We start from the raw sequence: 17103 nt of genomic DNA, 5'->3' as shown, positions 1-17103 counted from the left end.
CTATGTTTTACTTGGTCTTGTGTAGCTTGAGACCAATATGCTGAGAGGAATGCATGATAAAATTCTCCTTCACTGTGGCAATCGTGGATGACTGATCGCATTCGCACAGCTGGTTCATTCTCTAAGTAGCCACACATAAATTCTAACCTGTGCTCCAATGACCAGTTGGGAGGAAAACAATGAGAGAATTGATGGAGCCACGCTTGTGGATGAATGTCGTTGCCAGAATTCTTAAATGTTTTAAATTTACGTGTAGTAATGAACAGCTTATAGTCAAAATCATGGTGTCGATGAGTCGCACATCGCTCATTGTTACGTCGTTTCGGCGGTTCCATCTCAAAATTCGGTGTGCCTTGCCAATTTCTTTCATAATTTCCGAGGTGTCCTGTGTTATTATTTTGTGGTTGTTCCGTATTTATAAGTCTCTCTCCCCATGTTGGAGCGCGAGTGGCCTCTGAAATACGTAATTCTTGTATTACCTGAGTCAGCTGATCTTGTACTTCCCGCATTTCTCTTCGGTGTTGCGTATTAATTTTATTCTGATTTCGTTTGAATTTCCTAATTTGTTCGCACTCTTCTGTGTCATTAAAGACTACCGGTTTTGTGTCATTCAGATCATCATCTACCTTTGTAGATAAGTTAGTGCACTGGTCTCAAAGTTCGGCTACCTTATCCGTCAGTGAAATTATTTCCTCTGTGTGTTTTTCCGAACCAAGTTTCAGAGTGTTCATTTGTGTTGAAATCGTATCTACTGTGTCCTTTAAGTTTTCCTGAGTTTTTTGCAAGTTGCGTAACCGAATCGGTAGAAGCAACCGAGTCAATTTTAGCCCACAAGGTCTCATGGTTTTCATGAACAATGGTTTGCAGTTCTTTTATGGCTGCTTCGTGATTCTGTAATGCATTTTCATGCCGCGAAAAAATAGGTTGAAAATGCTCACAAATTTGTGTTTTTACGTCGTTACAGACTTTTTGACATTTCGATTCGATTTTATGTAACTCAGTAGTTAAATCTTCACGTGTTTGTTCAAGCGTGGTGTGAAGATTTTGTTCCATTGCGTCTAACTTAACTGTTGCTGTGTTTGTCTCTGGTGTTGTTCCATTGTGTCTAACTTTTGAAGCTTTTGCTGTGTTTGTCTCTGATTTTGTCCCATTGTGTCTAACTTTTGAAGATTTTGTTCCATTATGTGTAACTTTTGAAGATTTTGTTCCATTATGTCTAACTTTTGAAGCTTTTGTCCCATTTGTTGCATTAATTGTAATAACAATGCACTGGTGTCTGAAACATGTTCCTCAGTGCTATTCGGCAATGCATTTGAACCGGCAATATTCGCAGTTTGAAAAGCAGAAAATGTGTCTTGACTTACTTGAGAAAACGATGAGGACGCAAAACCTGAATCTACAGTATTTGCAAGATTGTGTTCTGTCATTTCGGATTACTCAGGCAAGCTGTTGCCGACCGATCGATCGATAATGCTTCCCTGTTCACTAATTGTTTCACTGTCTACACCATTGTTTGCAGCCCGCTCCATTTCCCTATGCACAATTACCAAATTACTACTTTGAACATCAGTTAATTCATTACTCGGTGGCGCTAACACACTGTTTCGTTTTCACTGTCATTTCTCAGTTTACTTTGGAGCCTAGTATTACGTTTTTCACACGCCATTATTGTCACAATATTTCACACGATAACACAGAAAAGCACAATTTGAAGAGCAAAATAAGAGAACACATTAACATAACACTGAAAATAATATCTAGTTAATTGCAGCTGCGAAATACTTGGTGCAAATCTACATGCATGCCACAACTGTTTTACTGTACAACAATGAAAGACTGCAACTACAAAGGAGATTTTCTCTACAATTACGCGCTAGTAATAAACAATAGCTACACTAATTACACAAACTACAAGAAAAAAATCAGAAGATTCCAGTGAGGTATCCTAGGCTAAGAGTCGACATATGAAACGTCCCCTTTAAACAATTATACGCGACTGTGCTTAAACTGACACACAATATTTTTTAGCGCAACGCAATCTGACTTTCAAAAAATCCCTACAAAAGAATGGCCCTGACTAACATTAACCTATACCTTTCACAAATCACTTACCTCACAAAAATCTTCGTTACTGGAACTACTGCAATACAACGAGCGCCACTACTGCCAGCTAAATAAAAGATTCTAACTACGGAAGGCACTAACTACTGATAGGCATAGTTAGCAAATGAAAGATTTTAATAGAGAACAAACAATGTATTTGCCTTAATAGTGTTGAAAAATCATAATATACATAGGAGTTCATGACATCCAGTGTTAAAAATTTCCAAACTCCGCCATTTCTCTCCCCACATCCACCACTGCTGGCGGCTCACCTCCAGCTGCCCAACGCTACGCGCTGTTCACATCCAGCTGCCGCTGCCCAACACTACAATGGCAAACAACAATGCAAACTAGCCACAGACTGCACACAGCACAGCCAGTGATTTTCATACAGAGCGCTACGTAACATTGCCAATAAGAAAACATAAACAGCCTACTTACAGTAGTTCTAAGTTCTAGGGGACTGATGACCTCAGATATTATGTCCCATAGTGCTCAGAGCCATTTGAAGCATTTGAGTGCCCCAGGGAAGTGTGGTAGGTCCCCTGTTGTTTTCTATCTACATAAATAATTTTTTGTATAGGGTGGATAGCAATGTGCGGCTGTTTGCTGATGATTCTGTGGTGTATCGGAAGGTGTCGTCGTTGAGGAGGATACAAGATGACTTGGACAAGATTTGTGATTCGTGTAAAGAATGGCAGCTAACTCTAAATATAGATAAATGTAAATTAATGCAGATGAATAGGAAAAAGAATCCCGTAATGTTTGAATACCCCATTAGAAGTGTAGCGCTTGACACAGTCACCCCGATTAAATATTTGGGCGTAACATTGCAGAGCGATATGAGGTGGAACAAGCATGTAATGGCAGTTGTGGGGAAAGTGGATAGTCGTCTTCGGTTCATTGGTAGAATTTTGGGAATATGTGGTTCATTTGTAAAGGAGACCGCTTATAAAACAGTAATACGACCTATTCTTGAGTACTGCTCGAGCGTTTGGGATCCCTATCAGGTCGGATTGAAGGAGGACATAGAAGAAATTCAGATGAGGGCTGCTAGATTTGTTACTAGTAAGTCCGATCATCACGCCAGTGTTAGGGAAATGCTTCAGGAACTCGGGTGGGAGTCTCTAGAGGAAAGGAGGCGTTCTTTTCGTGAATCGCTACTGAGGAAATTTAGAGAACCAGCATTTGAGGCTGACTGCAGACCCATTTTACCGCCGCCAACTTACATTTCGCGGAAAGACCACAAAGATAAGATAAGAGAGATTAGGGCTCGTACAGAGTCATATAGGCCGTCATTTTTCCCTCGTTCTGTTTTGGAGTGGAACAGGGAGAGAAGATGCTACTTGTGGTACGAGGTACCCTCCGCCACGCACCGTATGGTGGATTGCGGAGTATGTATAGAGATGTAGATGTAATATTCTTGGTATCCCACAGTGGAATCAGCGATTTTCCTGACAGCTTGTGGCGCTGTTAACAACTTGCACGCGAAATGCAAACGGATGCAGGCGAAAACAGTAGTCATCTATGGAGCTGCGACAACAATGAGGCATTGCCTTAAGCTCAGATACAAAATTGCGTAACTTTATCGAGGTTGACACACAAAGAAACTGTGCAATTTCCGTTTCTATTGTTGGCGATCATCTTTCACAGATTCTACAATACTTCCCCGTTGCAGTATCCCTGGGATATTGACCTGATGTCCGCACAACAGTGAGCATTTCCTGCTATATGATGCTGCCTCAGTAGTAACAATGTACAAGTAAATCTTATGTGTTCATTTAGTATCCGTATCTGTTTTATTATTATTTATTTTATAGCCTTCATTGGACCAATGTAGTCAAAAATACAAAGCTGTAAACAAGTTGTTACACAGGGATACAATTTGGCTCAACAATAACTTAATATGATATTTAGGTAATATAATTATTAGAGTCTATTCTTATATGAAAGGTGTATTGCTCTTCTGTCTGCCCAATATTTCTTCATTCTTTCAGATATTTTCTTTCTTTCTTCATCTGAGACCACTCTTCCTGTACTCCTTTTATTGATTTTCATTTGTAGTCTGGTTTGCGGGTCTTGCGGTATTATGGTTATCTCTGTCTTGTTTTTTAGGTCATCTACTGTAATTTGGAGTTCTTTTATATCTTCCTCAATTTATGTGATCCATTTAATGTCGCTCTTGCTATTCCAGAATTTTTGTATTATTTTTTTTTACTAATTCTGTTTTCTGGAGTTCTCATCAGATGTCCAAAGAATGAGATGCGATTCTTCCTGATCTGTTTTAATATAAGTCGCATGCAATACAACGGTGCGTAAGTTCATACGATTTTTGTTCGTGATGTTCGTATTCTGGACGCTGTGGGACTATTTATCGATTGTCATGTTTTATTTGAGGTTCATTGTTGCTATTTGTCAAAACAAAAACGGTTCAAATGGTTTTGAGCACTATGGGACTTAACTGTTGAGGTCATCAGTACTCTAGAACTTAGAACTACTTAAACCTAACTAACCTAAGGACAACACACACATCCATGCCCCAGGCAGGTTAGAACCTGCGAGCGTAGCGCTCGCGCGGCTCCAGACTGTAGCGCCTAGAACCGCTCGGCCACTCCGGCCGACTGCTATTGTCAATATTATCATTTTGATATAGTTAGTGGAGCTCTGGGCGCTAGAAAATGGAGTGCCGAGTGAAGAAATCGAAACATTACAAATATATTCTACTGTTTGAGTTCAGTAGAGAGGTGATAGCAGCGTAGGTAGCCAGAAACACATCCACCATGCATGAGAATATTGCCGTTGAACAGGGCACGGTAAGAAAAAGGTTTTCTCGTTTTAAGTAGGGTCTTTTTGACATCAGTGCCTCTCCCTGATCAGGAATATCTTCGGGATTTGATCAAGATCATTTAAAAGTATTAATCCACAATGGTCCACGTGTAGGGAAGCAGCCTACTCACGCCGTATAAAACTGACATCAGTCTTTCCATTGTGTGCCAGCCAGTCCGCTGTAACTAGCTCTGACTTCATAAATGTTGCACAATACTTTAAAAATCAAGTAAATAACCTGAAACGTTTCTAGCATGTCAGGAGTAATACTAAATCAATATGTGTTGAATATCAGTTCAATAACTTAAATATGGATGTTTTTCTGTAAAAATCATTGGCGGAATAGAAAAGAGCTAGAAGCTTAAAAATTTATATTTAGATTCCTTTTGCATAATAATTTAGTAGAAACAGTATTCTGGATCTCACAAATTAAAATTTTAGTTGAAATTCATGATTTTCTGGTTTTTGTCTTAAAAATTAAGGAAGCAGGATAGATTAAGTAGGCGAATAAATAAAGCTAGGATGTTTAACTTTAAGTAGAAGGGAGATCCGCTATAATCATAAAGATGTGAGAAGTTTCAACTGAATAACTATAAAACTATAGCGATAGCGTACTTCCAAAGGGCAAGTTCAGAGCTCGTCTACTGCATGTAGTGTAATTGAATTAATTCTCTCGCCCAAAATAATTGACTTAGCCACATCGGACTTTTGTTATGATTACTTACCTGTGTGCTGATTGCACATTTAAATTGAGAGCTTCATCGGCCATCAGCAAAGGAAGCAATGATTTATTCGATAACTTAAAGTGGTGCATTGCTAGCCCAGCGGCTAGTCGGGAGAGCCGATTTGATCAGGCATTCCCTTAGCCGTCCGCACCGCGGCTTTATATATAAGAATGCTGCGTGAGGAAGGAAGGCCCCAGTTCTCTCCAGACGCTGATTAGCGCACCACCTGTGTCGGGAGTCGCGTCGCATACGTATCATTGCTATGAACAGCCTCGGATGCCGTAATGAGTTACTCGGGATACGCGTAACCATGAAATCGTTTTCGAGTAAAGTGTGAATTCTGGGATGACTTTAATGATCTATCTTCAGTTAGCGTATGTCGTATTTTCACGTGCCGCCGCGGGACAGACATTCTACCATTACTTAGCGTGGCGTTTGATGAGCATTATCATCAAATTATGGCGAGCAATCACTTAAACATTTAATTTGACCAGTTATAGTTGTATCAGTGCACCAGACTCTGAACTGCTCTGGTAGTTGGATTGTGTGGATTCTTTTTGGTCTGTGACTTTCAGAATATAGTGAACATTTCTAGAGAATCGTTTTTGATTATGAATCCCAGACAATCTCCTAATTCCACAGAGCTGTAAGCTGTAGCTATAAGTGTATTTCTCAGATGAAGTGGGCACTAGGAATTCTAATTACAGGCTTCACGTTTTGCTAATTACTTTCTGGTTGCCAAAATTGTAGTTAGAGAGCCAGTGTTGACAACGGCAAAAGACAGCATAAATAACAGGAAGATTTAAATATAGCACATTTTTCCACCCGCCGCCCCACATATGGTGCATCGGCCTGGAAATGCATCTTTTCTACATTACATACTACATTTTGTATATAAAATTAATTCCACCAGCCGCCCCACACACGTCATTGCACTCGAGAACTGGCAGATATGATAAACTGTGATCATTACACCATCGTGCGACATTTCCATACAGTAGGGAAAGTTCAGTAATTCGGCCAATGGGTACCGCGTACTCTAACTCAAAATCACAACCACTAGCGGGTGGCCGCAGGTGCATGTCTACTTGCTCCACATCAAATGGCTTGTGAAGGGACCGGCTATTCCTCTCCTGTACCGTTACTGCTGACTAGAAAAGGTGTCTTTATGCTAACATAAGGAGAACAAAGCACTGGTTGAGTCCAAACAAAGCCGCAATTCCCTGTACGAAGACTTGCTCGCATCCACGAAAGATACCGTTATTCATCTTGTAAGTGCATTGTCATATCTTTGGCCTAGTTACGGAGTACCTTTGCGTGCGGCTACAGTGCAGAGTCGAGCACGGCACACGGAGCTGCTACGTTCTGTTGTGCTCTCCGTGCGAAAGGCATTATTACACTACCGGCCATTAAAATTGCTACACCACGAAGATGACGTGCTACAGACGCGAAATTTAACCGACAAGAAGAAGATGCTGTGATATGCAAATGATTAGCGTTTCAGAGCATTCACACAAGGTTGGCGCCTATGGCGACACCTACAACGTGCTGACATACACAAACAGCAGTTGACCGGCGTTGCCTGGTGAAACGTTGTTGAGATGCCTCGTGTAAGGAGGAGAAATGCGTACCATCACGTTTCCGACTTTGATAAAGGTCGGATTGTAGCCTATCGCGATTGCGGTTTATCGTATCGCGACATTGATGCTCGCGTTGGTGGAGATCCAATGACTGTTAGCAGAATATGGAATCGGTGGGTTCAGGAGGGTAATACGGAACGCAGTGCTGGATCCCAACGGCCTCGTATCACTAGCAGTCGAGATGACAGGCGTCTTATCAGCATGGCTGTAACGGATCGTGCAGCCACGTCTCGATCCCTGAGTCAACAGATGGAGACGTTTGCAAGACAACAACCATATGCACGAACAGTTCGACGACGTTTGCAGCAGTATGGACTATCAGCTCGGAGACCATGGCTGCATCCGTGTTTGGCGACATGGCGGTGAACGCACATTGGAAGTGTGTATTCGTCATCGTCATACTGGCGTATCATCCGGCGTGATCGTATGGGGTGCCATTGGTTACACGTCTCGGTCACCTCTTGTTCGCACTGACGGCACTTTGAACAGTGGACGTTACATTTCGGATGTGTTACGACCCGCAGCCCTACCCTTCATTCGATCCCTGCGGAACCCTACATTTCAGCAGGATAATGCACGTGTGTGTGCACGACCGCATGTTGCAGATCCTGTACTGGCCTTTCTGGATACAGAAAATGTTCGACTGCTGCCCTGGCCACAACATTCTCCAGATCTCTCACCAATTGAAAACGTCTGGTCAATAGTGGCCGAGCAACTGGCTCATCACAATACGCCAGTCACTACTCTTGATGAACTGTGGCATCGTGTTGAAGCTGCATGTGCAGCTGTACCCGTACGCGCCATCCAAGCTCAGTTTGACTCATTGCCAAGGTGTATCAAGGCCGCTATTACGGCCAGAGGTGGTTGTTCTGGGTACTAATTTCTCAGGGTGTATGCATCCAAATTGCGTGAAAATGTAATCACGTCAGTTCTAGTATAGGCTTAATATATTTGTCCAATGAATATCCATTTATCATCTGCATTTCTTCTTTGTGTTGCAATTTTAATGCCCAGCAGTGTATGAAAGTTCAAGTGTGGCTGCAAGCACTATTATTATGAAGTAATGAGATATAGAATTGGATTCAGTGAAAAGTGCATAAAGAAGTAATTAAGTATGAGTAGTGCGGACGACAACGTTTTTTCGTGTCCGCGTCGTACCGTACCATATCAATTATGCGCGTCGTGTTCGGCCTCCCAGAATGAAACTAGTGTGAATCAGTAAGATAGCTTACCACAAAGGAGAACAATCAAATGCCAGTGTCTTGTAGCGAGCGTGAGAACAGCGTTCGGTATCGCGTTCGGTTCTAGGCGCTTCAGTCCGGAACCGCGCTGCTGCTACGGTCGCAGGTTCGAATCCTGCCTCGGGCATGGATGTGTGTGATGTCCTTAGGTTAGTTAGGTTTAAGTAGTTCTATGTCTGGGGGACTGATGACCTCAGATGTTAAGTCCCATAATGCTTAGAGCCATTTGGACCATTTTTTGGTATCGCGTTTCCGCATAATCAACAATCAACCGCATCGCGACGGTTCCGCGCACGCTCGTACAAGTGAGAACTGTGAACTGTAAATTGACTTTTATGAACAATGTTATATTATTGCAAGTACCAAGAAGGATTGGTGCCAGATATCTGTGTGTAAATGACGAGCGTAAAAACTTTCGTTCGACCCAGTGTTATATTATTAGAAGTACCAAGAAGGATTGGTGTCAGATATCTGTGTGTAAATGACGAGCGTAAAAACTTTCGCTCGACCATTCGGCTTCCGCATTATCAACAGTCACCCGGGTCGTGTCGGTTACGCGTACACTCGTACAAGTGATAATTGTGGATCGGTAATCATCTTAATTGCCTGTGTATCTGTCACCGAAGGTTCGGCTAGAGTAAGACTGTGAAATAGGTGTGACGGCGTGGAGTACAATAGTGACAGACATGAACATCGTCAGAATACTGTACAATAATGAGGGAATGATAAGTATGACCTCCCATCAAATTAGCAAGAATGTTAATTGACATCAACACTTACGACTTGGTGTGTAAACAGGGCAACCTGCGATTTTCTTATCGTCTCAGAATATAATTATTCATACCAGACGTAGGACAGTATTGTGTTTAGTGTTGAGTGGCTCCCCTAAACCCACTTGCATATTTGTGTACATAATTTCAGGCAAGCCAGCAGCAGTGTGCACCAGAAATGATACAGCAGCCGAGGGAGTACCAGGTACGTGGCGTGGACAGGCCGCACGGTCAAAGCGAGAACACTTTAAGGGTCCCACAGCAGATGTACCACCGGGCGTGTTACAATCCCGCGGAACAGGGACATTGTGGTGTACTGCGAATTGCTTCCCCGAAATGTAACCATAAGTGTCGACTTTTATTGTTAACAGCTGAGACGTATTGCGGACGCAGTCCGAAAACAACGACCAGGAAGACCTGGTGATGGGTGCTACTCCACGACAACGCCCGCAAGTGTTCTGCTAGACTGACAAAATGCACTACGCAGGTGTTGGGTTGGGAAGTCATTCCGCACCCTCCTTATTCATCTGATCTTACGCCCTCAGAATTTCTCCTTTTCCGCCCTCTATCAAACAACCTTCAAGAATCTTTCTTTCTGGATGGAAATGTTCTCCAACCTCAAAACCACATGCTTTCTACAGTCGCGGAATTGGTAAGTTACCCCAGCGTTGGCAGACTGTTATAAATAGTGCAGGAGAATACTTTATTGGTAATTATAGTCTCTCTTACACGTATCTGTTGTTTTTATTAAACTTAAGGAAAAATTCTGTGAACTTGTACACCAATCTAAAACATTCTTGGGATCCAGTAGCGGAGTCGGGGAAAGAAGTTAGTAGGCTGTTGCCAGCTTTCAACTGTGGTCCCTATGGAACTGCGACAACACCGACGTGTTGCCTAAGAGACACATAGGAGATCGTATTACGTGACTGCGTGAAATAGAGGCACGAAGCAGCTTCGCCAAGCCCGCTGCTACTCTCAGGGATCTTCTTTGGCGGATTCTACAATACTATCCCATTGCAGTACTTCTGGGGCGTTGATCTACCCTCCGTACAACAGTGAAAGTTTCTTGCTATGCGACGCCAAGCAACAGTGAATAATTAGATTTTCATGTGACATTTTAGTATTCGTATTTATTTTTATGCAAATCGTTTGTGTGTGTGGTATGTCCGCAGGCAGACAGAGAGCTTTCCAGGAATCGGAAACAGCTTTCCATTTCTCGTGCATACTCTCGACTTTGGTAAAAAATGTCAAGTTGACTGTAGTCTAGTAAGACAATCGGCTGTCGTTTTTCCGTAAAATCCACATCTATACACACAGCCTTAGACTACTGCAGAACGCCACAACAAAAACACATTGTGATTTCAACGGCTTGTACAAAATTGCTCCAAGATATGCACTCGCCAGCCGTTCTCAAGAGAACTAATCCACCGGTAATAGATATTAGTGAAAGTTGCGAAGGGATACGAAAATTTCGGAAGGAAGGTAAAATTTACTGGATTAAAGGACACCCTAACATTAAATTTAAGGAAGCTGTTGATGCTTAACGGAAATCGCATCCGGAAACGGCACCTTCATTAAAGCCAACACAGCTGAAGACTACAGTTTATGGAAGAAAAAGGTGCCAATGTGACGATGGGACGATGAATATCAGTCGTTGATACGCATTGAAGGAGAATATTGTCGTCAAATACAGCCAAACATTATCTAGGCTTCCACACACTTAAGGCATGAGGTTTAATCAGGGATCATTCCCCAGCCATGATCATGAGATAAACATTCGAGATAACGCTCATTGTGAATGTGATGGAATAACAGTAGGAGGTACAGTTCGCAGTTTATTCGAGTATAAACTGTATGCAAAGCAGAAAATCGATTTAATACAGTTAATCACAACTCATCATCATTGCCAACTAATACAGCAACTCTACTTCATCAAAATAATATATTAACTTTAAAACTAATTATGAAATTTTTATGTAAATATAAACTAATTCTGTAAAATTCCAAAACACTGGCAGATGGCTGTCTAACTTCCATAACAAAGGGCACAAATTTTAAAATAAAAAAATTGCAAAATTTTATTATTATTATTACGTGCAATTGAAGGGATTATTTAAATAGTGGTACAAGTCCATTTTTATTCATTCTGAGATACAGAGTCATGAGGTTAAAAGAGCCCTCAAAAATCTGCAGTTGAGATGCCAGAAATATTCAAGTATACTTGAATGCATGAGCAACGGCTGCAGCTTAGATACCAGAAATATTCAGGTATATTTGAATATTTATGGTATCTCAACTTCTGACTTTTCAGCGCTCTTTTAACTTTAGTACTCTGTGTCTCAGAATAAACAAAAATGGAGTTGTACGGTACCACTATTGAAATAAGCCCTTCAATTGTATCCTACTGGTTCATGCACAGCTACACACATCAAGAAAAGTTTTGCATCACCCTGTTCCCAGAACTCCTGAAGATAAACTTTGACTGTAGATATTGTATCACAGACTCAGTCCCTTTGATTATTCAGAGATATCATTAAACCCACCCAAAGATATAAACAACCATGCATAAGCAACGCCTATTAGACGGAGGGGGTCCGACCGCCGATCACTTCCAGTAATTCCAACAGGAAGGAGGTACACGGCTCGTGTTGTCTGTAATTCAACCATGCCTAGACGGTCAGTACCGCGGCTCGATCGCGTCCGCATTATTACTTTGTGCCGGGAAGGGCTCTCAACAAGGGAAGTGTCCCGGTGTCTCGGAGTGAACCAAGGTGACGTTGTTCGGACATGGAGGAGATAGAGAGAGACAGGAAAAGTCAATGACATTCCTCTATCAGGCCGCCCAAGGGCTACTACTACAGTGGATGACTGCTACCTACGGATTATGGCTCGGAGGAACCCGGACAGCAACGCTACCATGTTGAATAACACTTTTCGTGCAGCCAAAGGACGTCGTGTTATGACTCAAACTGTGCGCAACAGACTGCATGATGCGCAACTTTACTCCCGATGTCCATTATTGCAACCAAGACACCATGCAGCGCGGCGGTACAGATGGACCCAACAACATGCCGAATGGACCGCTCAGGATTGACATCACGTTTTCACCGATAAGTGCCGCATATGTCTTCAACCAGACAATCGTCGGAGACATGTCTGGAGGCAACCCGGTGAGGCTTAACGCCTTAGACACACTGTCCAGCGAGTTCAGCAAGGTGGAGGTTTCCTGCTTTTTTGGGATGGCATTATTTGGGGCCGACGTACGCCGCTGGTGGTCATGGAAGGCGCCGTAACGGCTACAAGATACGTGAATGCCATCCTCCGAGAGATAGTGCAACCATATCGGCAGCTTATTGGTGAGGCATTCGTCTTCATGGACGACAATTCGGGCCCCCATTTGGCACATCTTGTGGATCACCACCACTGAAGGTCTCGCTGTATGGTTTTACAACATCCAATGCGTGGTTTTCATGAGCAATAAAAAGTGGGAAATAATGTTTATGTTGATCTCCATTCCAATTCTCTGTACATGTTCCGGAACTCTCGGAACCCAAGTGGTGCAAAACATTTTTTATGTGTGTATTATGGTTCAATCCTTGAAGTCTCCAAGCAACTTTCATTTTGCTCCGTGGATTTCTTACATTCCTTTAGTCCACCTCGTTCATAGTCTGATGGTGACCTCATTCGTCGGCACTACTTCCCAGCTGTTTGCTATTTGTCTGTATACGTTTCTGTTGGAAACTTCTGATCGACTCATATGAGCCTTTTCCAAATTCTGTTTATTCTGCTGTATCCAAGATATGATTGTGAGTTGTGCTATGAACGGCGCCATTTTTCGAGCGAGTCTTGTTGTTGGGAGTCTGTGGATATGCTGATATAATTTCAGCCTTCTTTTTCTTATGTCAGTCACAAAATTTGATACTTTTTCGGTTGTTTTCGGGGTTCTAGCCTGTCTCTTCCTTCTGTTCTTGCGGGGAGGAGTATCCGCGTTAGAATTTTCTGTTCGTCTATTAGGATATCTTCCAGAACACCTTCTCTGTGGAGTGTAAGCTTTTCGCTAGAGAGCAAGGTTTCAAGCTTGATAACAGTGTTATAGTGCCTGATTTACCTGTGTGTGGACACACATTTTTGGTTGTGGATTTTTACCGTATGCTCTCCTACGTTTCATCTTCCGAAATTTCGGTGCCGTTTTCTATCCCTCTTTGTGTTCAAAGAGGTCGCCTAAATACATGAAGTTTGAAACTGGCACGATCTGTCCATACTTCGTGATCAGCATTTGCGTAGGATTTCTGTGCAGGTGGCTTGGTTTCTTTGAAGGATACCTGGGGGGTCAAGCTATAACACTACCATCCGCTACTGCTATACCATATCCTTAAAGCTGGAGGCAGGTCGTGAAATAAAACTATCTTGTTAAAGCAATTATGGTATAAAGCAACAGAGCAGTGTTACCCTCTGAGATGAATTTTGTTATGTTGACCGTGTTGTACCTAACGGGGGTGGCTTATCGGAAGTGAAAGTCAGAATTACGTAAATATTTAAACAGTAACAAACAATATTTTGCCTAGCTATAGTGTTTAAAGAATAAGTAAAACGGTCGCCAGCCTAATTAGGCAAGAGAAAGATTAACGTTCTCGTTTAAGAAAGTAGGTATGCGTAACTTTAACGAACAAACACAACTTAGACTTGGCCAAACGCGATTGCAATGAATTCTGATACATACATATGTTTACGGTAAGATTAAAGCTAACAGCTAGAGCAGCACAAACTATTCGCAAAAATATAACAGATACCGAAACACACTATTACTTTCAGGACTTGTTCAAACTGAATGGTCTTTATAACATTACTATTAACGTTCACTGCAGAATCATTAATTGGACATAGGTTCAGTATTATTGTTCAAACATTTTCCTAGCTGGCATGAAATTGTAAATATAGTTCACTGCAAAATTATGAATTGGTCACAGGTTAAGTTTCTCTCAACTAGATACTATTCTGTTTAGAATGAATTTCTGTTTAGAATTCACTAACAGGTTATTTCTTAGTGTCTTTTGAATAAAGAAATTATTGTTTTCATAAATAATAGTAAAGGATAACCTGCGGATTTTATTACACTATTAGTATGCACTTTCAATACCCAAAAGAAGCAAGTGCTTAGCAAGCATGAGTATATAACTTTCCATAAATGCAGTTCACGACTTTTACTACAGTGCGACACGATGTTGACAAATTTACAAGAACCTGACTCACCTTTTAAAATTTACTACAGGTAGCACTGTGATCATTAACTAAGCAACACTTTATAAGCCTCAGTTTTAAGAGCTTTTAATCTTTAAAAGAAACTGCAAATTGTCTTTATTACCACAATCTTCTACTTTCAGGTAAATGATTAAATAGGAGACTCTGAAACTCCACAAAACTTTAATTTAGACTGTTTCCATCCCTGGGATGCTTTCACAAGACTACATTTACTACCTCCCACAATTTCACTAAACCCACAGTAAATCTGAACACTCCCTTATTCCCAAGGATCAAACAACATTAATTAATGTTCTGAGACTTTCATTTTTTCCAAAAACTGGGACACTCGGTAATCATAATTTAAATGGAGAGGAACCTGAAAGGTGTTGTGATAGGGACAAAATCAAGGTAGGTATATAAATTTAGTTATAAGTTACCTTATATTTGTGCACACTAAATCGCCCAATAAGCTGATCCTTCACTGTACATTATTATAGTACTCCTTTACAGTGATTGCGCAATGTGATGGCAACTGCATGTTGGTAGGCGGATTTGCATACAGAATTGCTGGACTCTGGCCCTTCTTGGTGGCGATGATGAATACCAACTCCAGGATCGTACCAGCTATTTATTCATCCATCCGAGGCATTGGAAAGTAGCATAAAAAGCCTCTCTCGGAACCAGCACAATATGCAACATTTACATGGCAGTGCACAGTTTGGTAGCTCGTCCCCGACTGACTCTTGTTCCACCTTTTCTACGTAGGCCAACCACTATTTGCACGCGCTACACATTTCCGTTCCCAAGGGGAACCACTACAACTTTTTCACACAGAATAACTAAGAATCCTAAGTGAAGGCCAGCAGTTTACATAACAGTAACCAAATACATTAAATAAAACAGAACATTTGCACATATTGATATTTCTACAAAAACTATTCACACAAAACTTACAATTATATACAGTAAGTTTTGTTCCCTCCAAATGGGACAAAGAATTTAAATGACAGATATACTACATTCCATAGAATCAAACCACGACATCAAAGTTTTAACAAAGAAAGGAGTATACAGATTTATGTTATCGATTCAAGCAAACAATATTTACAGAAGCTCAACGATGTAACATTAAATGAAACAAAAGCAAAATAAATCAGTAGAGCACTAGAGTTATGGTGTTACAAAGTGACTTAGTGCAGTCATTGACAGTCTGTATCAGTTTAATTGGTGTCCGCTCGTCGTGCGATAATACTGCCGAATTATCTACATAAGCTAGGCAAGGCTTTTGGATGTCATTTTTACGTCTTGCAATTAGTACGCATTTCCAATAGTTTTGGTTTTTATACTCTCGGATGAATTTCTCCAAAACCAGATTAAAGAAGACAGGAGACAGACTGTCGCCCAGCCGAACACCGGTTTTGATCAGAAATGTTTCTCACATCTTACCTATGTATTATACTGTAGAGTTCGCAAATATTTGTTTCATGAGAGTTAAGATTTTCGGGTCGAGTTGTTGATCGTCGAGGACGCTAAACAGGTACTGCCGATTGACGGGTTCATACGCCTCCTCGAAATCCATAAAAGAAACATATGATGTTACTGTTCATGAAAAAGAAGTAAAGAAACAGATCAGAATCTATAACTATCAGTGAAGTGGGTTGCCTTAGGCTTCCAGAGCTGAAACAGAGAACAAAAGGACGTTGGCTTACACTCACCAAAGCAGAGACAAACTGCCACAGACATTGTCGTCGATGCTGCAGTACCTCGCTGATGTTCCTGGAGCCACTCTGTAGCAATTGTGGACGTGCGGGATGTCGTGTTGTCCTGTTGGAATTGCCCAAGTTCGTCAGAATGCACAATGGACATGAATGGATGCAGGCGATCAGACTGGACGCGCCGCGCGGTCTAAGGCGCCATGACACGGATTGTACGGCCCCTCCCGCCGGAGGTTCGAGTCCTCCCTCAGGCATAAGTTAGTTTAAGTAGTGCGTAATTCCAGGGACCGATGACCTTAGCAGTTTGGTGCCGTGGGAATTCGTACACATTTGAACATTTGAGACAGGACGCTTACGTGCGTGTCACCTGTCAGAGTCCTATCTAGATGTATCAGGGGTCCCATATCACTCCAACTGCATACGCCTTATACCATTACAGAGCCTCCACTAGTCTGGACAGTCCACAGCCGACATGCACGGCCCATGGATTCATGAGTTTGTTTCCATATCCGTACACGTCCATCCGCCCGATACAATTTGGAGCGAGACTTGTCCGACCACGCAACATGTATCCAGGCACCAACAGTCCAATTTTGTCGGTGCTGACGGGCCCAGGCGAGGCGTATTGCTTTGGGTCGTGCAGTCATCGGGGCCACACGAGTAGACCTTGGGCTCCGAAAGCCCATATCGACAGTGTTTCGTTGAGTAGTTCGCACGCTGACACTTGTTGACTGCCCTGCATAGAAATCTGGAGCAATTTGCAGGATTGCACTTCTGTCACGTTGAACGCCTCTCTCCAGTCGTCGTTGGTCCTGTTCTTGCAGGCCCTTTCTCCTGGCGCA

Source organism: Schistocerca piceifrons, chromosome 1 (assembly GCF_021461385.2).
Source record: "Schistocerca piceifrons isolate TAMUIC-IGC-003096 chromosome 1, iqSchPice1.1, whole genome shotgun sequence".
NCBI lineage: Eukaryota > Metazoa > Arthropoda > Insecta > Orthoptera > Acrididae > Schistocerca > Schistocerca piceifrons.
Note: the sequence above shows the minus strand (reverse complement) of the source record.